The sequence below is a fragment of the Typopeltis vanoorti genome, chromosome 5 (genome assembly GCF_054136105.1).
Source record: "Typopeltis vanoorti isolate ZY-2024b chromosome 5, IOZ_Tvanoo_1.0, whole genome shotgun sequence".
Classification (NCBI taxonomy): Eukaryota; Metazoa; Arthropoda; class Arachnida; order Uropygi; family Thelyphonidae; genus Typopeltis; species Typopeltis vanoorti.
Window position 1 is genome coordinate 165,258,450 of NC_143553.1, and position 25,000 is coordinate 165,283,449.

The following is a 25,000-nucleotide window of genomic DNA, read 5'->3' on the forward strand; positions in this document are numbered from 1 at the left end:
CACTTTATAAGGCATTAATAAGACCACATTTGGACTATTGTGCACAGATCTGGTCACCTGGATTTCTTGGTGATGAAGAAATGATGGAGAGGATTCAGAGGTGAGTTTCAAAGATTGTGGCAGGTCTATGGGATGTTCCCTACCAGGATAGATTGAAGATCTGTGGGCTCCAAAAACTAGCTGATAGACGTAGGAGAGGAGATATGATAGAAGTATGTAAATTATTAAAGGGATTTTACAGGATTGATACTGATGACATTTTTAAGACCAGTGCAGGAAGGGAGAGAACAAGGGGCCATCCCTGGAGATTATTTAAGAGTGTGGTTAACAAAGGTGTTAGGACTAGATTTTTTACTTGGAAGGTTCTGAAGGGATGGAATGCGTTGCCAGAGGTGGTTGTGAATGCTTCATCTGTGAATGAATTTGAGGAGAAGTATGATAGGTATTGTGTAAATCATGGTTAGTGTGTCAATGTGGGGTCACCCGCGATGAGTCTTTTGACTCCATGGAGACAACGTTATAATAATAATAATAATAATAATAATAATAATAATAATAATAATAATAATAATAATAATAATAATAATAATAATAATAATAAAGAAAAATAGATAGGAGAGATGAAGAATTACAAATTCTGAATGTCGAAATAGTTTATAAGCATCTTTACTTACTAAATTGTGATATGTTATATAATTATATATAATTAATAAACTTAGTATTGTTTTCTGACCTCCATGGGATCAGGAAGTCTGTCGCTGATATGTAACGTATCATGCTTAACTGGTCAGTTTAAAGTAAATAAATAGGTAGATATTTTATCCGCCTGCCCAGCGAATCTGTGCCATGGTTTGCTGTAAATGACATTGTAATAGGCAAGGTTTCTTTATTTATACAGTCTGCTGCAGTAGTTAGGGTAGATAGAATTTTTACCTTTGGAATAAGGGGTTCGGTATCTCGATTTCTGTGAATGTCAGTTTAAGAGATGCATAATTTAAATTAATTTTATTCGTCTCTTCTTCCGCTGCGTAATTTAAATGCATTATTAAAAATTAGGATATAACATGAAAAAAGTTTAGCAGAAGGGAAAAATTATAGTGTTGTAATTACATTTAGGTATATTACAACTGTAATGAGAATTAAATTATATAGTAGGTTCCTTTCTCTTTACGTGGATTTAAAGCCGGATCGTTTTATTGTTTTTCCTGTATATATCAATTTAATTTACAGTTGGTATGTTAACAGCTCTCTCATTAGGTATATGGTATTAAAATTGTAGAGATGCCAACAAAACGATTTTTTTTTTTTTTTGAGTAGCTTGTATTAATAAAATAAGATCTTAGTGTTATATCTTAGAAGTGTGTGTGAATTATAAGGGAGAAACTCTAGTATATGATCGCGATGAGGTTGACAATATAGAAACATTCCGTGAATGGCTGTAGATGTCAAAGTTTATACTTAATGAGGATAAAAAAAAAGTTTATTTAATTTATTTGCGAAATATCCCAAGACAAATTAAAAGCCAGTATTTAATTGCTAGGTGAGTGAAGTTGGGCAGCTTTAATGAACAATTTCATTCCAGTAATCAGATAACATCCATGCTTACAAATGGAACGTGCTTCATATTGTGGCTAGTTGAGGCCTTAATTATTAACGATATGCTATCAGACATAATTAAAAAAAAAAAAAAGATTTAGAGGGGACATTACAAAAGCTAGCGCAATAGGTGTCATTTATTTTGTTCAGAATCGTTACATTTGCAGTTAAGAAGTGCTCTCTATATGCATGCGTATAGTACATATGCTAGTCCTGTTGGCCATGTGGAAAGCAGTATGATCTCTGATCAACATGTGGTGTGGAACTTACTATGGCATGCATGTATGTTTCAAGAGGACGTCAGTATTGGGGACCTAAAATTGGATAAAGAATACTAGTTTTGGTTTCTAGACCAGTGTTCCCATAATATTTAATCCCTGGCCCATTATGGTACCAATACACTGTTGGACTCCAGTGTTTTGTGGGATCTCTCTCTATATATATATCTGTGTGTGTGTGTGTGTGTGTGTGTGTAGAGAGAGAGAGCATTGGAAAATATCAATGTTTTAGATTCTTCTTTTTTTTGTGTGAGTTTTCAACTGATTTCCAAGAGTTTTCATGATTAGAGAATTAAGTGGGACCCATATTAAAATAATATTAATTGTCAGACATCTTAAATTCTTTATTTAAATAATTTTCTGTTGAAGATCTTCACAAAAATGTAAAAAGATCACATGCATAGATGTGTGTGTATTATATATATTTATGTATGCTAATACTTTTTATTCCATTATAGGGAGTAGACAAGGCCATTTAGTCCTGTGTAACGTTTTGGAGACCAAACTCTTCAGAGGTGTCCAACTATATTTTGATAATTGTGTAGGCCACTCGTGGTGCTTTAATATGGGGTTACCATTTACATAACCACAGATGCCTACAATATAATATGTTGCTATTCTCATTTATCACTAAGCACATTATAGGTGTTTATTCTGAATTTCCTCTATAAGCTGAAATTCCAAGTTTGAGAAATTAGCAAAAGAGATAAATTTTAATTCCAAAAATTATATTCACAGCAATAGGTATACTGAAAAATATGTACAGAGCAAAATTTTTTTCAGCATATACACAGTACGAATAAGTCATGTTAAATAGCTGTCTCATAATTAAGCTGGACTACATTTTGTTTGGTTAAAATATGCTGAGATTTCTGACTCTGCCTAAAATAGTATCTGTGAACGATCAAAATGGATTTTCTTTATTCTGTTTGGTTTATAGATATATTTTGTGTGGTCTCACCACATATAAGCATTAAAGCAACATATATTGCTTTAATCTAATACCAGTAAATACTTTAGTACCGAAGTTCCCATTCATTCTATATATATATATATATATATATATTTTTTTTAAAACTCACTTATATTTGAGAGCACTTTATAAATGGCTTGATGTAACAGCTTTTATTAACCTCTGTCGTGCACTTTGAAGGATGATATTATGAACACCTTTTAGAGCAAAAAGGCTGGGGTATTTTCCACCTTAAGGTTCTGATCATTGAGTTGAAAAAAATTATCAGTAAAGTCAGTTAGCTGGTCTCATAATTAGGAGGTGGCATTCCTCCCTCCCTCTGGAAACAATTTTTTTTCTTTTTTTCCCCTCAGAACTGCTCCCCCATTCTTCAAAACATTAGATAGGGCTAAAACAGCCTTGCCTACTTCCTGCAAGGGAATTAAAGGTTTTAGCTGATTTGTTTATTTATAACTCTGAATAAATCTTTATGTTGGAGGTTTAATGGATTTTTTACAACACTCAAAAAGAATTAAAATAGAATTTAATACTTCCTATATTTCGTCCTAGTCACTAGGACATCTACGGGGATTACAAAAACAATTAATGTAACATGCGCACAAAAACTTACAATACTAAGCCCAACCACGTGGGTGACACTAAAGTCCTTTCTGGGTGGAGCGCCCTCTAAGGGCGGTCGTAGGTGGCCTGGAATGTAAGGTGGGACCTCTGGTGATGAGTGTTTCCCAAATCTTCGGTAGCTTAATGCAACCGTATTTATTTAGATTTGGTTGGTTTCTGAGAGCTGCTGCTTCTAAGAAAAGTCTCTCTTTCTTGAATTTGCTGTGGTGGAGCATGGTGGTTTTCTTCCATGATACTCTGTGGGTGGTGTCCACCAACACAGGGTCAGCCAAGCCTGAATGGCCATAGTTGTGTTTAATGATGTACGACTTGTGTTCCTCCAGGCGGATGGATGCTGATCTGCCTGTCTGTCCAAAGTACGCAAGCTTACAGGAACAGGGTACTTTGTAAACTCCAGGCAGAGAGAGAGGAGGGAGCTGATCTTTCGTAGACCGGATAAGGGTAGCAAGTTTGCGGTAGGGCTTATATGCTGTGTGTAGGTTATACTTTTTTAGTATCTTGGCTATTTTTTCCGAAGTGCCACGGATGTAGGGTATGGTGATGGCATTTTTAAAATCTTGTTGATGAGAGGGACGGAGAATGGGGGAGGAATTGATTATTTTTTTGATACTGTGTTCGCTGTAGCCATTGGAGAGGAAAGTTCTGTGTATGTGGTTAAGCTCAGTAGTGAGGGCAGTTCCACTGGAACAAAGATTGTGGGCTCTCTTACCAAGAGAGCCCACAATAGGTTATACTAAAAAAGTATAACCTACACACAGCATATAAGCCCTACTGCAAACTTGCTACCCTTATCCGGTCTACGAAAGATCAGCTCCCTCCTCTCTCTCTGCCTGGAGTTTACAAATTACCCTGTTCCTGTAAGCTTGCGTACTTTGGACAGACAAGCAGATCAGCATCAATCCGCCTGGAGGAACACAAGTCGTACATCATTAAACACAACTATGGCCATTCAGGCTTGGCTGACCATGTGTTGGTGGACACCACCTACAGAGTATCATGGAAGAAAACCACCATGCTCCACCACAGCAAATTCAAGAAAGAGAGACTTTTCTTAGAAGCAGCAGCAGCAGCTCTCAGAAACCAACCAAATCTAAATAAATACGGTTGCATTAAGCTTCCGAAGATTTGGGAAACACTCATCACCAGAGGTCCCACCTTACATTCCAGGTCACCTACGACTGCCCTTAGAGGGCGCTCCACCTAGAAAGGACTTTAGTGTCACCCACGTGGTTGGGCTTAGTATTGTAAGTTTTTGTGTGCATGTTACATTAATTGTTTTTGTAATCCCCATAGATGTCCTAGTGACTAGGACGAAATATAGGAAGTATTAAATTCTATTTTAATTCTTTTTGAGTGTTGTAAAAAATCCATTAAACCTCCAACATAATGTCCTCACAGCACTTAAGCCTCTACACAAGAATTCTGAATAAATCTGAAGTATCCAAGGATTCCCTTCTCCTGAAGCAAGATTCATCCCCATATACCCAGAAAGAAGAACTTATAATGGATGAAGCAGGTAGAGTAAGTCCCAGGGAGGTAGCAAACCATAACATTAATAATATATATCCCATCTTTCTTGTTAATCTCAATGGCCTTTCACAGCCAAGTAATTTGGTTTCTTCCTTTCCTTCATGCTTACACGGTGATCAAAATATATGAAAATTATGGAAACAACTACTGTTTTACAGTAAAACTTTAGTTTAATATAAACCAAAGTAAACACTCGACACTTCGACCTTCACATTAAGGTCATCATCTGGAGTATACACATATACAAAGAAACGAGCTGCACTACAATCTTGTATTTTGAACCAGAAATGCTTATTTCTTGTATCTTCTCTCCATGTGTGCACATTTTTTGTTGGAACTTGGCATTAGTAATCTAGTCTATATCCTGAGCAGATATATAATTGTACATACTTGATACTAAGTGGTAGGTCACACCTCATACGATTACCCAAATAAGTTTCATTGTCCATTTCCCCATTTTGAAGTTTTCCCACATAAATGTACTTGAAACTGCCTTCCAATCAAGAAGTTTATCTTCATGTTTGGTCTTCAATGCTGTCACTACTCCTTCCTTTCCACTACTGTTATTGTCCAAACATAATCACAAGGTGAAACTGGAACATCATCATCAAATTCCTGACATGTACATAAAAGGGGTGTACAGGATATGATAGTACTACATGAAAAATTTACATCATTACTAACTTCTTATCTACAATTTTCCTCCAAATCAGTCTGTTACTTGTCAAGACTCCAACATTATCAGATCTTATCTTTCTATCGTCTAAGGCACTTTGTACCGTATCAATCCACCTATATCTTGGTCTTCTTCTGGGTCATTTTCCTGCCAACCTGGCAGAGAACACTTGTTTTGCTAATCTTTCCTCACCCATTCTGTTTAAGTGACCATACCACCTGAGATTAGCTCTGCTAATGCATTCCTGGATGCTGACAATGTCAAGTTCTTTCCTAATATCCTCGTTTTTAATATGATATTGCCATTGATGCCATCTATTCATGCCTCTAATCTTTCTTAGGATGCTCATATCTGTGGTCTCTAGTCTTTGGTCAAGTGTTTTACTTCTGACCCAGCTCTCAGATCCATAAGTTAAAACAGGTTTGAACACTGTCTTGTATATAGCTAATTTAGTGTTTCGACTAATTTCTCTATTATTCCATATGAATTTATTCAATTGACTTCCCACCATACCAGCTTTGCTGATTCTGTTGTCTATTTCTATATTTAATTTAACATCTTCAGTAAAAATCGTGCCTAAGTAGCTGAAATGTTTTACTTGTTCGGCAGATTCTCCATTCACACACAGTTGACATTTTTGATGATTCTACCTATTTTCATTGTCTTTGTCTTTTTAATGCTGACCTTCATACCATATCTATTACAACAGTTATTCAATTTAGTCAGGGAATCTTGCAAACTTGTAGGGGATTTGTTTAGAAGTATAACATCATTTGCATAAAGCAAAGAGCCGACATTAACATCTCCAATTCTGATATCATGTTTAATACCACTTTCCTTCATAATGTGATCCATATGGATAATGAATAACAGAGGGGATAATGTACATCCTTGTCTCACACTAGATTCAATTCTAACTGCTGACATACAACTCAAATAAAGACTAAGTATTACTTGATATAATGCTCCATTGACACCATATAACTGTAGCATATTGAATAGCTTCTCTCTTGGCACCTTGTCATATGCCTTTTCCAGATTGACAAAACTTAAATACAGATCTTTGTTATATTCCCATGCTTTCTCAACTATTTGTCATAAAGTGAAGATCTGATCCTGATAGCCTCTATTTGACCTGAATCCAGCTTGTTGTTCACCAAGCTTTTCTTCCACAATTCTTCTCAACCGTTTTTCAAGTATACTTGCATAGATCTTGCCAGGAACACTCAGTAGGGAAATACCTCTGTAATTCTCACATTCAGTTTTATTTCCCTTTTTATATATGGGTACTATTAGAGCTCTACTCCAATCATTGGGAATTCATCCCTCTCTCCAGGCTTTCTGAACTATGCAGTGCTGCCACTGTAAGACTTTTATACCACCATACTTGAGCATTTCTGGTCGAATATCATCTAGTAATGCTGCCTTTCCACATTTCAAGCCTTTGATGGCTTTTTCTACTTCAAGTATGGATATTTATTCCTGACTGTATGCCTGTTGAGTGTTTTTTATCACTGTGCTATCACTGCTTGTTTCATTTAGCAATTTTTCAAAGTAATTACTCTATACCAGGTTATTGGCATTAGTGAAACATGGCTGACGGAAGAAGGTATAGTTAGTGGGATAGAATGTGTAGGTTATAGTGTGTTTAGGAGGGACAGAGAGAATAAAATAGGGGGAGGGGTATTATTGATGATAGCTGATGAACTGCAGCCAAAGAGAATTGAAGTTGTATCACAGGATAGTGAAAGGTGCTCATTTGAGGCTATTTGGTGTGAGATTGAGACTGGCAGAATAAAATATACAGTTGGGTGCTGCTATAGACCTGGTGATGGAATAGATGGTGGAGATAGTATGCATAGGGAAATTGATGGAATGAGTGGAATGAGGGTAATTATTATGGGGGATTTCAACTATGGTAACATTGATTGGAATGAGGAGAGAACACATGTGAGGAAGGAAAAGGATTTTATTCAGTTATTAAGGGATAACTATCTGAGACAGCATGTAATTGAAAATACTAGGGGTGTGAGAGTGCTTGACCTTGTAATCTGAGAATTTGACTGTAATGAATATGACCATGTTGCCACCTATTGGTGAGAGTGATCATAAGGTCTTGACCTGGGAGGTATCTAAAGGTGTGGAAATTTCGATTAAGACAGGGTATATGTGGAATTACCGTGCTGGCAAGTATGACAAGCTTAGGAGATTGCTTGGATCAGTGCCATGGCATGTACAACTGCAAGGGCTGGACGTCGATAGAGCATGGGAAGTGGTCAAGAACCATTTACAGGAGGTAATGGCTGATTGTATACCTACGGTCCGAATAGTAAAACAAGTAGGGGTTAAATGGATGAATAACACCATTAAGCTTGAGCTGCAAAAAAAGAAACAACTGTGGAGGGAATTTAAAGAAAGGAGTGACCTGCAGGCACACGAACAGTATAAAGTGCAGGCCAGAAAGGTAACGAGTGTCGTAAAAAAAGCAAAAGCGGATTATGAAAGGAAACTAGCTTTGCAAGCAAAAGAAAATCCAAAACAGTTCTTTCAATATGCTGCAAGTAAGAAAAAAACTGTACACGGTGAAATGATTTTAAGGAATGACGATGGTAAGGAGGTCACTGAATCAGTCGATATAGTGGAGGTTACTGAGCGTGCACTTTGCAAAAGCATATCATCCAGGTGGTGACATTGAAAAAATGAAGGAACCATTAGTTTATACGGGAATAGTGATGAATGAAATGGAGGTGACTAGTCTATTACAGAACCTTAATGTGAACACATCTGTGGGATTGGATGGTATACCGGCACGGGTCTTGCGTGAAGCGGCTAAAGAATTATCAGTGCCCTTGACCATGTTGTTTAATCTGAGTCTCAGGTCTGGCTTAGTCCCGAAGGTGTGGAAAGAGGGGAAAATAGTTTCACTGCATAAAGGAGGATCCAAGACTACTGTTGCAAATTACCGACCGATCAGCATATCAGGAGTCGTTGTCAAGGTCTTAGAGAAAGTAGTCAAGGGAAAAATACAGGAATGGATTGATGAAAACGAGATACTGTACAGGGGACAGCATGGCTTTGTGAAGGGTAGATCATGCTTCAGTAACTTGCTCAAGTTTTATAACAAGGTGACGGCTGAACTGGATAAGGGAAATGGGTTTACAGTGATACTGCTGGACCTGCAAAGGTGTTTGACAGGATACCACATGGAATACTAATCCGTAAACTACAACATATGGGAATGGATATAGGGTTGGTGAGGTGGATAGGTGGTTGGTTGATGGAGAGATATCAAAGAGTAGTTTATTCAGGAGTAGAGTCCAAAAGACGGCCTGTGACTAGTGGTGTGCCGCAGGGTTCTGTTCTTTGACCACTATTGTTTAATTTGTTCATTAACGATATAGGGAAGGATCTAAGTGGAACAATTCATTTGTTCGCTGATGATGCAAAGTTGGGTAGGGCAAGTGAATGCAGAAGATGTCAAAGTCTTGCAGGATGACTTAGATAGATTGGAGTTCTGGGCTAAGGAGAATGGATGTCAATTTAATGTGACAAAATGTAAGGTTATGCATTTTGGGGTGAAAAGATTAGCAGCAGTTTACCACATTGGTGGAACTGTACTCCAAGAGATTGATGAGGCCAGGGACTTGGCAGTGTTGGTGGATAGGGAGATGAAGTTTAGGGGGCACACTGTAAAAGTAGCTAAATCAGCTCATCAACTCACTTGGTTGTTGAAAAATACCTTGACGAGCAGAGACAAGCAAGTTATTGCACCTCTGTACCGAGCCTTGATAAGACCTCATCTCGACTACTGTGCCCAGATTTGGTCACCTCGGTTCCTTCTTGATGGGGAGGAGGTGGAGAGGATCCAGAGGCGAGTGGCTAAGATGATAACAGGTCTATGGAATGAACCATATGAGAACAGGTTGAAGATTTGTGGGTTGCAGAAACTAGTTGATAGGCGGAGGAGGGGAGATATGATTGAGACATTCAAATTGCTAAAGGGATTCTATAGGATTAATTCAGAGGATATTTTTGAGATCAGGACTGGTGGTGGGAGAACTAGGGGACACCTATGGAAGCTGGGCAAGAGTGTGGTTAGCAGGGGTGTTAGAGCTGGGTTCTTTACTTTTAGAGTGGTAAATGAGTGGAATAAGCTGCCAGAGTCTGTTGTGGGTGCTATGACGGTGAACGAGTTCAAGACAAGGTATGATAGATACTCTGAGAATGTAATCGCATAGTTGGGTGGACATGATGTTTAGGGCCTCCCTCGATAAGTTTAAGGACTCCTGGAGTCGCCTGAAATAATAATAATAATAATAATAATACTTTAAGGATATCTTTTTCTCCTGTTTTCATGTCACCTTTATCATCTCTAACTCCTTTTACAGCACTCTTTCTTCCATTTCTAAGCTTCTTCAACAACCTCCAGAATATCATACCACCTTCTTGATATTTATTTTCTGTGTACTTGCCTAAGTCCTTCCATGACATTTGTTTAGCTCGTTTTACACAGTGTTTCGCTTTCTTACATTTGTCTCTGTATTTTCTAACAGCAAAAGCTGACGATATTTGCCAGGAACTTTTGATATGCTTTCTTCTTTTCCTTCACTGCCTCTTTAACTTCCTGTGTCCACCATGGAGTTCTGATTTTTGTATCCTTGCAGACAACCTCACCACATGCCTCTCTGGCGGAATCAATCAGGGTTTTCTTCAAGGCTTGCCACTGATTCTCTAAGGTTTCAAACTAAGGTTTGGTTCCTGTTCTGAAACTCTTTCATTTTTTCTTCAATAATCTTTGTGTATTTTAGTCTACAGTTCACATCTGAGAGCTGCTCAACTTTTATTCGCTTTAAAACTTTCTTACATGTTATTTGTTTCAATATGAAATTCAATTTTATCCTGCTGAAGACTAAATAGTGATCACTTCCAATTTCAAATCCTCTGTACACTCTGGTGTCCTGCACCAGGGAGAAAACATCACTATCAACAATAATATAGTCAATGAGACTTTTCTTATTCCTTGCCTCTTCTCTCCATGTGAATTTGTGCACATTTTTATGTTGGAAAATCGTGTTAGTAATAACCAGTCCATATCCTGAGCAGAAATCCTACAGGTATTTGCCATTATTATTAGCTTTGCTCTTTTCTTCAAATTTTCCCCAAATATTTTTGAATGTCTGACAATCATTTCCTACTCTGCTATTTAGTTCTCCATTCTCATATTTGCCCACATCACTCTACTTGAGACTGCCTGCCATTCAGGAAAATTAGCCTCATATTTTCTGTTAAATACTATGGCTACGCCTTCTTTTCCTTGATTGTCATTTCCTGAATATAACATTTTGTATTTATTGCTCAGAAAGATCTCACCAGTTTTTGTCTTTTTTGTTTCAGTCACCCTATTATGTCAATCTGGTACTTATCTAATTCTTCAGCTAGCTCCATTTCTTTGCCATTCAGGCTTCTTATATTGATTGTACTGATCTTTAACTCTGGTGATGTTGAGTTGGGGGTGTGCTTTCAGATTTGTTCTAGTAGCTGACTTTTCGCTGTTCGCCCTGGTTCTGTGGCGAAAACAACGGGGGCCTTGTTTATCCGGGCAGTGCCCCAGTCAACATGAAATTTTGTCATGTTATACCATCATTGTCTATATTGGTTTAAGCAAATAAGAATACAATTTGTTCGGCTAAATCCCAAATTGGCAGCCCATCCTCGTTTGTTCAGTATCCAGGTAGATACCCAACAGGGTGCACCGCGAGAAAGTGAGGATTGAACATTAGGTCAGAAGCCCTGGGTGGTTCTCCGCATTCCTTCATCTCAGGTATACAGCTTTGACCCTTAAGCATCCCCTAACTGGAACAAAGAATGTTAATCCTATTTAGCTTTGTTAATGGATTCAAGAACAGGTATGATAGATTATGTGGTTAGATTGGGTCTTCTGCGATGAGTCTTTGGACTACATGGAGGTGCCCATATAATAATAATAAATAATAATAGGAAATATAAAGTGATTTTGTCTTCTTTATCTCAGTAATGCCAATTATGTCCACTTGATACATTTTTAATTCTGCAAGTTCGATTTCCTTTCAATTGATAATCCTTATATCAGTGCTTCCTCTCTTCAGTTCTTGTGATGTTGGGTTTTTCTTCTAGATGTTGAATTTGAGTTAGTTTCAGTAGCTGACTGTTTACCCTGGTTCCCTGATGAAAACAGTGGGGGCCATGTTTGACCACCATCATATGTATTTGTGGTATAAGCCAATAGAGAGAGAGAGAGAGAGAGAGAGAGAGAGAGAGAGAGAGAGAGAGAGTACATTTTGATTAGCTAAGTTCCAAATTGCTAGCCCATCCTTATTCATTCAGTACTTAGCAGATACCTACCAGTGGAGTGTACCATGTGAAGGTGAGAATTGGACATTAGGTCAGAGGTCCCAGTCAGTTCTTCGTATTCTTTGAAGGTGATGTTGTCTCCTCCCAGTTATTTACCTTTGACCTTTAACTGATCCCATTATTATATATTATTATACAGTGCATTATATTAATAATAATAGTATTATTATTTCAGTTAATTATATTACTTATTCTCTTTGTGTCTCATGGCATATAAAGCAGAGATCCATTTATTCCAGATACCTCTGTCATGAGCCAGTTTCCTTTTATACTCTGATTTTACTTGCATACAATGCCTGTAAATTTTCTGGCCTACACCAAATTTATGTATTTCATACCTCCTCTCACTCTTATTCTCACAATATTCCTTCTACATCATCTTCTCCTTATGGATCTCTTGCATAATAAGGTTGCCCATCCATTTCACTCCCACCCTATCCATTTCACATCCATTTCACTCCCACACAATTACTCTTCAAATTCTAGGCACACATTTAGTGTGCCTAGAATTTGAAAAGTGTTCAAAGCGTTTCATGCATTGCTGATATCTTTCCCATTCAGTAAATGATACCTTGAGACTAGATATACTATTTTCCTGAGTTGTCATAAATTCCAACTTCCTAGTTCATCATGTAGTTGGCCACTTCCCAGATTAGTACATTATGATCACTATTACCAACTGCTGGTAAAATAGTCATATTCTTAACTGAGATCCCTTCTGATGCTCTGATCCAATTTAATTCTTTGACCTTGTTCCTTCTGCCACATACCACTTGATAATGTTGTCTCACAGCAGCTTAATAAATTCTCTTTCATTCATGAGTTTTCTCTGCTGCCCATTCAATGTTCGAATAATTTGTCACCCATAATGATCACTTAGTACCCATCAGGGTAATTTGGTGACAGATTTCATCATCTCCAGCAACTCTGAACCACTAAGTCTGTAGCAATATCCCACCATACATTTCATTTAGTTATCCTGCACACTTTACTTCAGATAGCTTCAAACTCACAGTTACATGGAACAACATTACTATTATTGTTTTCATGCATTTCTACTCTATCTGACTCGATCAGATATCATTGGTAATACCCCTCCCTCTCTTATCTGTTCTGTCCTTCCTCAATATACTATACCCTTTATGCTACACTTGATCACAATTACAATGTCTGAACCTCTGAAGGCCAGGTTTTACTAATGCCACAATCTTAAGCCATAACATATTCACCAAATAGTACAATATGTGTAGAAAAGATGCATCCAAGTGTGGAATATTATGGGATACTAAGGCAATTGATGCGAAGTCATCAGTCTCTATATACAAGTAACCTATTTGTGAAGATGCTTCACATGCAAACTTTGTTTGCTTATACTTGTATAAAGGATTACGGTAAATAATATAATTTCTTGGCAAGTACAAATTTAATGTGGTACAATAGGTATTATTTACACAATACTGATGTACCATTTGTCAATCTCATATGGAAATGTAGGGTTCCCCCTCCTGGAAATGAGTTTCATAGTTCGTTGTTTGAATATAATTCCAGATAACATCATGGTACAATGGGTGTAGAAAAGAAGTGTGTTTTGCATTATGGGATACTAAGGCAGTTAATGTGAACAAGTAGCCTGTTTGTGGCAATACTTTACATGTAAGCTTTGTTTGCTTACACTTGAATAAAGGGTCAAACAAGAATATAATTTCTTGGCAGGTATAATTTAATATGGTACAATAGGTATTATTTACACAATATACTTATTGTATCATTGTAAATCCATAAGGATTTAGATAGAGGAATAATACCCTTCTTATTTTTACTTAGTCAGTGTGTTCTTCATATCAGTGAAATTCAAAGTTATCCTACCATAATCATTCTTTTTACTTGCTATATAGCAAAAGAATCTCTTTAGCATTTACTTTGATGTTCTTAGCAAGATTCCTCTCATAACCTGATTTTTGTCTATTTTTGGTATCCCTTTTTGCCTGTGCCTTGCACTGTTCATTGAGCTTGCCGAATCATCTTTCTCTTTATATTCTCTCCACAATGTTTTGTGCAGCTCCTGCCTAATGATGCGATTTATCTAGTACCTTCGACAGGGTGTAGCATAGAGGCAGCCTGCCTCATGGCACGACTTAATAAGGGCACTCGTAAAGTCATATTGCAGTACAGGTATGCTAACAATTCCTGTTAGCATAGCAAGTGCGGAAAGAAGTTTTTCCAAGCTTAAACTGATTAAAAATTATTTGCGAACAGCAATGATCCAAGAACGATTGGTTGGTCTATAGAGGTGGACATAGCTTATAATTTAAATTTAGAAGAGCTTATAAACAGTTTTATTGTACGATATCCCCGTAGAGCAAACATTTAATTAATATTATTATGTAATCGTTTTGCATTAATGTTTATCTTGTAATAAAAACAAAATGGCAATTGGAGATTTTCTTGTATTTTTGTCTTATAATTCATCAGGGCAATATTTAATTGTTTGCCTCAGGGTGCGATCTAATCTGGCTACAGCCCTGGATTTATCCAGCTGATCCTAGAAATGCAATTGGATACCATTGATTTTGCCCAGTTCCCATGTACCGCTGACATCCTTCCCTGTTGGTTTCTTATCCATAGCACAGCTTCAGTATTTTGTAAACTCCAGCTCTGTTATTTCACAATAATCATAAATCTTTAGCAATTTCTTATAGCCAAATTTATTAAAATTAAGAGAACATTTTCTAATTTCCAAAATAGGCTTTCACTTCTAAAACCACATCTTTTTAACAATTTGGGGAAACTTGTTATCCTTTGCCGTAAACAACAAAACCATTTATCCTTGAGACAGCATGGGGATTCAGGGATTAAGAGTGCTGGATCTGGTGATAGCATGAGAAGATTTATCAGTAACCAAGGTAGCCAGCCACATTGCCTTGAGTTGGGGCAAGGGATCATGTTGTCTTCATCTGAGAGGTTGCCAAACATGTGCTAAACAAAATGAGTATATGTAGAACTACTGAGCAAGTGATTATGAAAAGCTGATGAAGCAGCTTGAAGCAGTTACATGGCATAAGAATCTCGATGGGATTCATGTTAATGGTGTTAACAGTGCATTGGTGGTCAAGAAGCATTTGGCAGCAGCAGTAACATACTGTATACTGAAAACTAGAAGAATAAATCACATAGTAATTAGATGGATGAGTAGTATCATCAAGCAAAAGTTGCATTTTTTTTTCTTTTTTTCAGAGAAACATTGGATGGATGTCATGGAGACACACAGTATTTCTTCTTTTTGAGGTGGTACAAGTGTTGTCCCACAGAACGGTCACTAGATAGACAGAACCAAATGTTTTGTTTTTAGAGAATATATTTGTAGAAAGGTGATCAAGCGCTTAGGCAGTATACAAGGGTGACCAGTATGGTAGAGAGCTGCAGAATCATGTGAGAGAAACTAGCTGGGCAGGCCAAAGATAATCCCAGATATTTCTTTTGCTGTGTGGTGGGAAAAAGGAAGAATAACTGTAATGAGTGTTAATGATAGAGAGGTGATAGAAGCTGATAAAATAGGTGAGTTACTAAGTGAGCACTTTGCAAGAATGTACCATTCAGGTGGAGATATTTTAGTGCCAGGTATGACAGAGACTGATGAGAATAATGGTAAATGAATGGCAGGTGTTTAAGATATTGCAAAATCTTAATACAAATATGGCCATGGGATATTGTCCTATATCTTACAAGAATGTGCAAACAAAATTATAATAAACAAGAAATTATATCTTGTATTAAACTTTGTATCTTTATTTGTTTATACAAACAAGGCTCACATGTAAAGTATTTTTACAACAGGTTCACTTGTATATATAGAGGCTGTTAACTTACATCACTGCTTAAATATTGCCTCAGGGTAAAGGATTAAAACAGGAATGCAATTTTCTTATCTATTATAATTTATTTGTAACTAAGTTGAAAATCTTTCTACAACAGTGTGTAAAGGAATTAGCAGCTTAGTTCTTCTGACCAAGCATTGTAATTTCTAATTTGTCTCAATTCTGGTAAGGTCTCAAGGGAGTAAAATAGTATCATTGCATAAAGCAGGCACCAAGACAGAAGTGGAAATTATAGACCAATGATGTGGTGGTTAAAGTATTGGAGTAGTTGGCTAAAGGCAGAATTTAGGACTTGGTAAATGGGATATGATATTTTGGGATACAAAGCACATTTTGTGAAGAGTAGATCTTATTACTATTATTATTACTATTATTACGGGCAACTCCAGGGAGTCATTAGACTCATCGAGGGAGGCCCCAAATCATATTCATCACAACTATCTGACATTCATACAGTATCTATCATACCTCGCCTTAAACTCGTTCACTGTCACAGCATCCACTACAGACTCAGGGAGCGCATTCCACTCATTCACTACTCTAAAAGTAAAGAACCCAGCTCTAACACCTTTACTAACCACACTTTTGCCCAGTTTCCATGGATGTCCCCTAGTCCTCCCACAACCAGCCCTGTTCTCAAAAATATCTTCTGAATTAATTTTATAGAAACCCTTCAGTAATTTGAATGTCTCAATCATATCCCCCCTCCTCCGCCTATCAACCAATTTTTGCAACCCACAAATCCTCAACCTGTTCTCATACGGTTCATTCCACAGACCTGCTATCATCTTGGTCACTCGCCTCTGGATCCTCTCCACATCCTCCCCATCAAGAAGAAACCTAGGTGACCAAATCTGAGCACAGTAGTCTAGATGGGGTCTTATCAAGGCTCGATAGAGAGGAACAATAACCTGCTTGTCTCTGCTTGTCAACGTATTCTTCAGCAACCAAGTGATTTGATGAGCGGTTTTGGTCACTTTTGCAATGTGTCCCCTAAATTTCAATTCCTTATCCACCAACACTCCTAAATCTCGTGCCTCATCAATTTCCTGGAGCAGGGTTCCACCAATGCAGTAAACTGCCGCCAATCTTTTCACCCCAAAATGCATAACCTTACATTTTGCCACATTAAACTGACATCCATTCTCCTTAGCCCAGACCTGCAATCTATCCAAATCATCCTGCAAAATTTTGACGTCATCTGCATTCACTATTGCCCTACCCAACTTCGCATCATCAGCAAACAAATGAACTGTTCCTCTCAGATCATTTCCTATATCATTTATGAACAAATTAAACAGCAGTGGTCCAAGAACAGATCCTTGTGGCACACCACTAGTCACAGGCCGTCTTGTGGACTCTACTCCCGAGTAAACCACTCTCTGATATCTCTCCGTCAACCACCCTCCTATCCATCTCACCAACCCTATGTCCATTCCCATATGCTGCAATTTACTGATTAGAATTCCATGTGGAATCCTGTCAAAGGCCTTGGCAAGGTCCAGTAGAATCACCGTAAACCCATTACCCTTATCCAGTTCAGCCGTCACTGTGTTATAATACGTGAGCAAGTTACTGAGGCATGACCTACCCTTCACAAAACCATGCTGTCCCCGATACAGTATCCCATTTTCTTCAATCCAATCTTGTATTTTCCTTTTGACTATTTTCTCTAAGACCTTGACAATGATTCCTGATATGCTAATCGGTCGGTAATTTACAACAGCAGTCTTGGAACCACCTTTATGCAGTGGAACTATTTCCCCCTCTTTCCACCCGCTCGTGACTAACCCAAACCCCGAGACTCAAATTAAACAAAATGGTCAAGGGTACTGACAATTCTTTAGCTGCTTCTCGTACAACACGAGCTGGTATACCATCCAATCCCACAGATGTATTGACATTGAGGTTATGCAATAGACTACTCACCTCCACTTCATTAACCACAATTCCCGTATAATCTACTGGTTTATTCGTTTCTGAAATGTCACCACCTGGATGATATACTTTTGCAAAGTGCTCACTCAGTAACTCAACTATCTCAACTGATTCAGTTACCTCCCTACCATCGGCATTCTTTAAAATCAATCTGCCATGTACATTTTTCCTTTTACTTGCTACATATCTAAAAAACTGTTTTGGATTCTCTTTAGCCTGCATGGCCAATGTTCTTTCGTAATCCTTTTTTGCTTTTCTTGCCACACTCGTCACCCTTCTGGCCTGCGCTTTATACCGTTCATGTGCCTGCCGGTCACCCTTCTCCTTAAATTCCCTCCATAGTTGTTTCTTTTTTTGCAACTCAAGCTTAATGGTGTTATTCATCCATTTAACCCCTACTTGATTTATTATTCGGACTCTAGGTATACAGTCAGCCATTGCTTCATGCAAGCACTTCTTAACTACCTCCCATGCACTATCAACTTCTAGTCCTTGCAGTTGTACATGCCATGGCACTGAACCAATCAAACTCCTAAGCTTGTCATACTTTCCCGCCCATTGCTTCAGTAATTTACTCACTTTTTTTCTAGTAATGTGTCAGCCAAGTTGGATACAGGAAATGTCTGTATAATAATATTGCTGATCTTTACAAAAGCTTTCAGATGGAGAAATCATGTTTCCCTATTACATCAATTGGAATAAATAGGGATAGATATGAAAATGGTGATATGGATAAGAATGTGTCTGATGGATAGACATCAAAGAATAGTACGTGAGGTGAGTTTAATCCAGGAGAAGACAGACACCTAGCAGTATGCTGCATGGCTCTCACTGGAGATGCTGCTGTTTAATTTGCACATAAATGATCTAACTGTTTGCTGTTGCTGGTCAAAGCAATAGTTAATGATATGATAAATCATTCTGTAGGATTTCTTACCTCTCTTTCCTAATTTCCAGGGATAACCTTTTGTTCTTCCACCACTAACCAACTGCTGAAATATTTCCCCAGCATCAATTCTACTGTATAAACCCCTTTTAGTATTGTTTCTATCATATCCCCTCTTCTCTGCCTATCAGCAACTTCTGCAACCAACAGACTCTCAATCTATCAATGTAGGGAGCATTCTTTACACTATATACCAACTTGTCATACCACTACTTCATATCCAAGCAATCCAGGCAACTATACCTTAGTAATCCAGATGTGAATGTATCAATACCTTTTAAAGGGGAATAATAACTTCTTTATCTATGCATGTTAGTGTATTCTTCAATAACCAAGTAATCCTATGAGCTATCTTAGAACTTCAACTATCTATTCACCAAAAACCCCCAAGTCCTGCCTCATCTCTTGGTGTACAGTTCCATAATTGTGGTACATGGATTATAATCTTTTAATCTTAAAATGCATAACTTTACGCTTTTTCCACACTGAACTGACATCCATTATCTTTTGTCCATGCTGCTAGCTTATTTAAATCATCCTGCAGGATCTCTACATCAGCTTGATTAATTATTATGCTACCCAACTTTACATCATCAGCAAACAACTGAATATCTCCCTTGAAATCATTTCCTATGTAATTTATGTGCAAATTAAACAATAATGGTCCAAGACTCTCAATCTATCAATGTAGGGAGCATTCTTTACACTACACACCAACTTGTCATACCACTACTTCATATCCAAGCAATCCAGGCAACTATACCTTAGTAATCCAGATGTGAATGTATCAACACCTTTTAAAGGGGAATAATAACTTCTTTATCTATGCATGTTAGTGTATTCTTCAATAACCAAGTAATCCTATTAGCTATCTTAGAACTTCAACTATCTATTCACCAAAAAACCCCAAGTCTTGCCTCATCTCTTGGTGTACAGTTCCATAATTGTGGTACACGGATTATAATCTTTTAATCTTAAAATGCATAACTTTACACTTTTTCCACACTGAACTGACATCTGTTATCTTTTGCCCATGCTGCTAGCTTATTTAAATCATCCTGCAAGATCTCTACATCAGCTTGATTAATTATTATGCTACCCAACTTTACATCATCAGCAAACAACTGAATATCTCCCTTGAAATCATTTCTTATGTAATTTATGTGCAAATTAAACAATAATGGTCCAAGCACAGAGCCATGTGGCACATCACAGGTCACCTGCTTCATACTGGACTCTGCTCTTCCATACACTACTCTTTGGTTTCTGTCTATGAGCCTCTCTCATATCCACATCAAGTTATCCACCATCCCCATTTGTTCTAATTTGCATAACAGTATTCCATGTAGTATCCTTTCAACTGCCTTAGCAAAATCCAGCAGTATAACTGTGTAGCCATTCCAGTTGTCCAACTCAGCTGTCACTCTCTCATAAAAAGTCAAATTACTAAAGCAAGACTGACCTTCAACAAAACCATGTTGCCCCATAGAGTATCATATTCTTATCCACACATTCCTGAATTTTGTCTTTAACCAACTTTTCCAATACTTTTACTATCACTACTAAGATGGTGATTGGTCTGTAATTTGTACCACAGTCTCAGAGTGTCCTTTATTCAAAGAAACTATTTTTTCCTCCTTCCACTCTCTAGAGACCTTACCAGAGCTCAAACTTAAGTTAAACAGCCAAGTAAGAGGCACTGACAATTCCTTTGCACATTCACATAATACCCGAGCTGATATACCATCCAAACCCACAGCAGTATTTGCATTTAAATACTGCAATATCCTAAGTACCTCTGATTCATTAACCTCAATTCTCACATCAGTTATTGCTACATAAGACAGAGAAATATCCTCACTTGGGTGATGACAGACTTTTGAAAAGTGGTTACTCAGCAACTCTACTATTACAATCTGACTCAGTTACCTCGCTACCATCGGCACTCACCAAAGTTATCCAAGTAGCAAAAGAATTCTTTGGAATTTCCTTTGATCTGCTTGGCTAAGGTTTTCTCATTATCTCATTTAGCTCTCCTTACTATGCTGATAACCTATCTAGCCTTAGCTTTGTACTGCCTGCGAGTTTGCTGATCACCTTTCTCCTTGTAGGTTCTCCCTTACATTTTCTTTTTTTGAAGATCATGCCATTTGAATAATTAGGTTAGCTTATTTATCTTCTTGACCATGGAAATAATTTTGAATTTACTTCTTTCAGATAGCCATTGACTATCTCTGATGCAGTGCTAACATCTTTTCTCTACAATTTCTTTTGTCATGGGATGGCTGTAAGCTGCCTCCGAAGCTTGTTATAATCACCTACCCTGTTGTTCTGTGTATACCCCTTCTTAAGAGAAAACTCCACAAATTTTGCAATCTTCCAAGTCAATACTACATGATCACTCTTAGATCTTATGAAGCTAAGACCAGATTCAATGCACTTACACCACGAGTCCTTTCAGTTATATGCAGTTTCAAGTAATTATCTCTTAGAAGGTGTATGAATTCCATTTTCTTCTTGCCACATCTTTCCTTTTTCCAGTCAGCATCTCCGTAGTTAAAATCCCCACAATAACGACTCGACCTGTACTCATTGCACTAATTTGCTGATGCATATCTTCTACATCACCCCTTCTACCACCTGGCTTATAATTGACTATTGACTGGAGCTAATGTAGGACCACAACATGAGCCCTCGTGTGTTATTGGAACTATGTCTGTTACTGCAAATTGTACCCTCATAAATTTAGGATTATCACAAAGTAGTGATACATCAGCTATCACTGTATTCTGTATACATGGAAGACTCCTGAATTATAGTGATACCCACTTGATTGAGAAACATAATACTGAGTTTGTGGATGAGTGGGTGCTAATAACATCTGCCTAAATTCACTACCATCTAACCTTACTTCCCTACTAATATTTTTAAATAATATCTCTGAGATATCTAATCGGATATCAGAGATATCTAAGATAGTTCTGATATCCGACAACTATCTCTCAACGTTACTCTGACTTAAGTTATCAAGAGATTTTTTACAGAGCCTGCTCTTTTTTCTCTTTACCTGCAGCAATGCTGTTCTATTGGTTGTGGTTTAACACTATTCGATAAACACTGATGAGTGGGCAAAGACTTTTGATTATTCCCCTGTTGCACAAGATCAGAAACACTCCAGTGTTTGCCCATGACCTCAATCAAGCCATTAACAGTTAGGTTCTTTGCTGCTTTTTAAAAGCTTAGAAGGCTGGTCCTGTGAAGCATTAATTCCATCATTGTACATGAAGCTTACAGTTGCTTTCAGATCAGTGAATGCCATATGTGCCAAAGTTACAATGGGATGTTTATAAGGATTTTAAAGAAATAAGCTAAAAAGGAACAGACTCAATACAGACAACACCATCATATGAGTTTTAAGCTAAAGCCCTCACACAATAATGTTATATCCACTAGGATTTCACTAGAATATAATTGTGCAAATACTACTAACTGTTGAAGATTTGTGGGTTGCAGAAATTGGTTGATAGGTGGAAAAGGGGATATGATTGAGACATTCAAATTACTGAAGGGTTTCTATAAGATTAATTCAGAAGATGTATTTGAGAATAGGACTGGTGGTGGGAGGACTAGGAGCCATACATGGAAGCTAGGCAAGAGTGTGGTTAGCAAGGGTGTTAGAACTAGGTTTTTTACTTGGAGAGTGGTGAACGAGTGGAATAAGCTGCCAGAGTCTGTTGTGGGTGCCATGACCGTGAATGAGTTCAAGGCGAGGTATGATAGATACTGTGTGAATGTCGAATAGTTGTCTTGACATGATGTTAGGGCCTTCCTCGATGAATCTGTCAACTATTTGGAGTTGCCCGTAATAATAATAATATTCAACTGATGATTCATTTCAAACAAATTTGCTGGGATCCCATGTTTTCAGTTTAAATTCAGTTAAATACTTCATCTAAAGTAATCTTCTCAGAAGATACAGATACTCTAAACCTGAAATCATTATAATAAAATATTGACCATGTAAAGATATACTGCAACATTGGTATAATTAAGTCTAGCAAAGCAATTAATTTAATAGTATAATATAGTATAGTATATGAACAACTGAGAAAAATTCAAAAAACTCATTTAAAATTATTTGCAATCAGCATAATGCCTGTAATAATCACACTTAACAATTATTAATAAATTAGCACTGATAAAACTGTTACTGTGATCACCAAAAATATTGGAACTTAAACATTCAGCCACATTCTTCAAACAGCACCTGGTTGAAGGTATGATAGGTTTCGTGTGTATGCAATAGTTAGTTTAATGTGCCATAGTGTAAGGTTATGAATTTGGGGTGAAAAGATTACCAGCTGTGTATCACATTGATGGAACCGTACTCCAAGAAATTGATGAAATCGGTGATTTAGTGGTGTTGGTGAATAGTGCATCGAAGTTTAGAAAGCATATTTCTTTAGTTCACATGAAAACACAAGGAAATAAGTAAATAATATTTATTTAAAAGCCACATATTTCAGCCTGAATACTACAGGCCATTAACAGTGGCAATGTTAGTTAATTACAAGGGAGAATGTGAACAATGAGAGCTGCATGATGTTATTCATAAAACAATGCAAAGTATAACTGAGGAAATATAGTATTCTTAGTTAATTAACTGTATTAAAAAAAAAACTTTAATGATGTGTGATTATAATAAGACTATCCCATATCTTAGATAGTGGGAGGCAATCTTTTTGATTTAAATAATTTATAGCGACAAAGTGAAGTAATGGGTTTCAGACCATAAGATATTGTGATCCATGTCTATTCCATACTCTGCCAGGCCAAATTTCTCAGATTTTATGTTGCTGATGTAAGATTGGTGTTTTGTATTCTCTTTTCCATTCAGCATCTAGTTTGGCTGGATGCTGAATGGAACAGACTCACCTCTACCTGGAAGAGGTAGAGGTGAGCCTTTATCTTCAGAAGATGGAAATCATGATGTTAATTTTTTGGCAGGAATAAATGTAGCCACTAAATTGCATTTAAGAATTCTGGAAATTGGTTCTGAGATGCCAGAAACTTATGGGATTGGATCTCGACATTTTGATTCCTTGTTATTTGAGCTAGAATTATAAGAATAAAAAAAGATGTGTGGTCCTTTCTAAGAAGCCATTGAGTTTCATATATCATTTGATGTTTAAGTATTTTTGATAATTGTTGAGCAGAGGACATATAGTGTGAACACCTTGCACTAAAGTTTTAATAATTCCAGTCTTCTGTGAGGGATGATGAGCAGATTGTTGTTGAATATAACAGCCAGTGAAAGCAGACTTTCAATAAATAGAGGTAATTAGTTCAACTGATGATGAACGGAGGGGTAGAATATCTAAGATGGATAATTTGATGTCTTTTGCTGTTTCCATAGTAAATTAAATTTGTGGATGTATATCATTTAAATAATCTAATTTGTTTTTAAAAAAATTCTTTGGAAGTAAGAAAAAGGCAATATATTATCCTTCTTAGATATTCTGTTCCTCCATTCACCATAAATTGAACTAATTACTTCTATTTATTGAAAACCTACTTTCACTGGCTACATTCAACAACAATCTGCAACATACTTACTATATTTTCTATACCTCAACAATTACAGCAAGAACACTTAAACATGAAATGATATATGAAACTCAGTGGCTTCTCAGAAAGGACCACACAACATCTTTTTGTTTCCTATAATCCTAGCTCAAATAACAAGGAAATAATAAGTTGAGTCTCTATCTCATATGTTTCTGGCATCTCAGAAACAATTTACAGAATTCTTAAGAAATACAATTTGGTAACTACATTTATTCCTAACAACAAATTATCATGGTTTCCATCTCCTAAGGATAAATGCTCCCCTCTAGCTCTTCCTGACATTTTTGTCAGGAAGAGTGACAAAAATGTCTTCCTGACATTTTTGTCACCATTTTTACTTTGGACAAACTGGACATTCAATAGAGAAGACAACACAAGACCACCAATATTACATCAGCAAAGAAAATCTGAGCAATATACTGTGAGTTTTTTTTATTTTTTTTATTTATTTTTATTGGAATTCACTTATGATAAATGCAATTCAGAAAGTTATATTTATCATAAGTGAACTCCGATATTTAGGATTTTTATATAATTTACGTTACTTTA

General features: G+C 37.0%; 1 protein-coding gene across 5 annotated transcripts in view; it reads left to right on the top strand.

The window, feature by feature from the left end:
* Positions 1-752: 752 nt before the first annotated feature.
* Positions 753-25,000, top strand: part of LOC150107027 (uncharacterized) — a 103,421-nt gene continuing 79,173 nt past the window's right edge. Inside the window, exon 1 of one of the 5 annotated variants that reach the window (XM_090392904.1) lies at positions 753-875. The gene's annotated coding sequence lies outside the window, so the exon portion shown is untranslated. Of the gene's footprint in view, positions 917-1,012; positions 1,234-1,274; positions 1,541-4,901; positions 4,985-25,000 lie in introns of those variants that run through there. The other 4 variants (XM_090392907.1, XM_090392906.1, XM_090392905.1 and 1 more) reach the window with 4 other exon arrangements.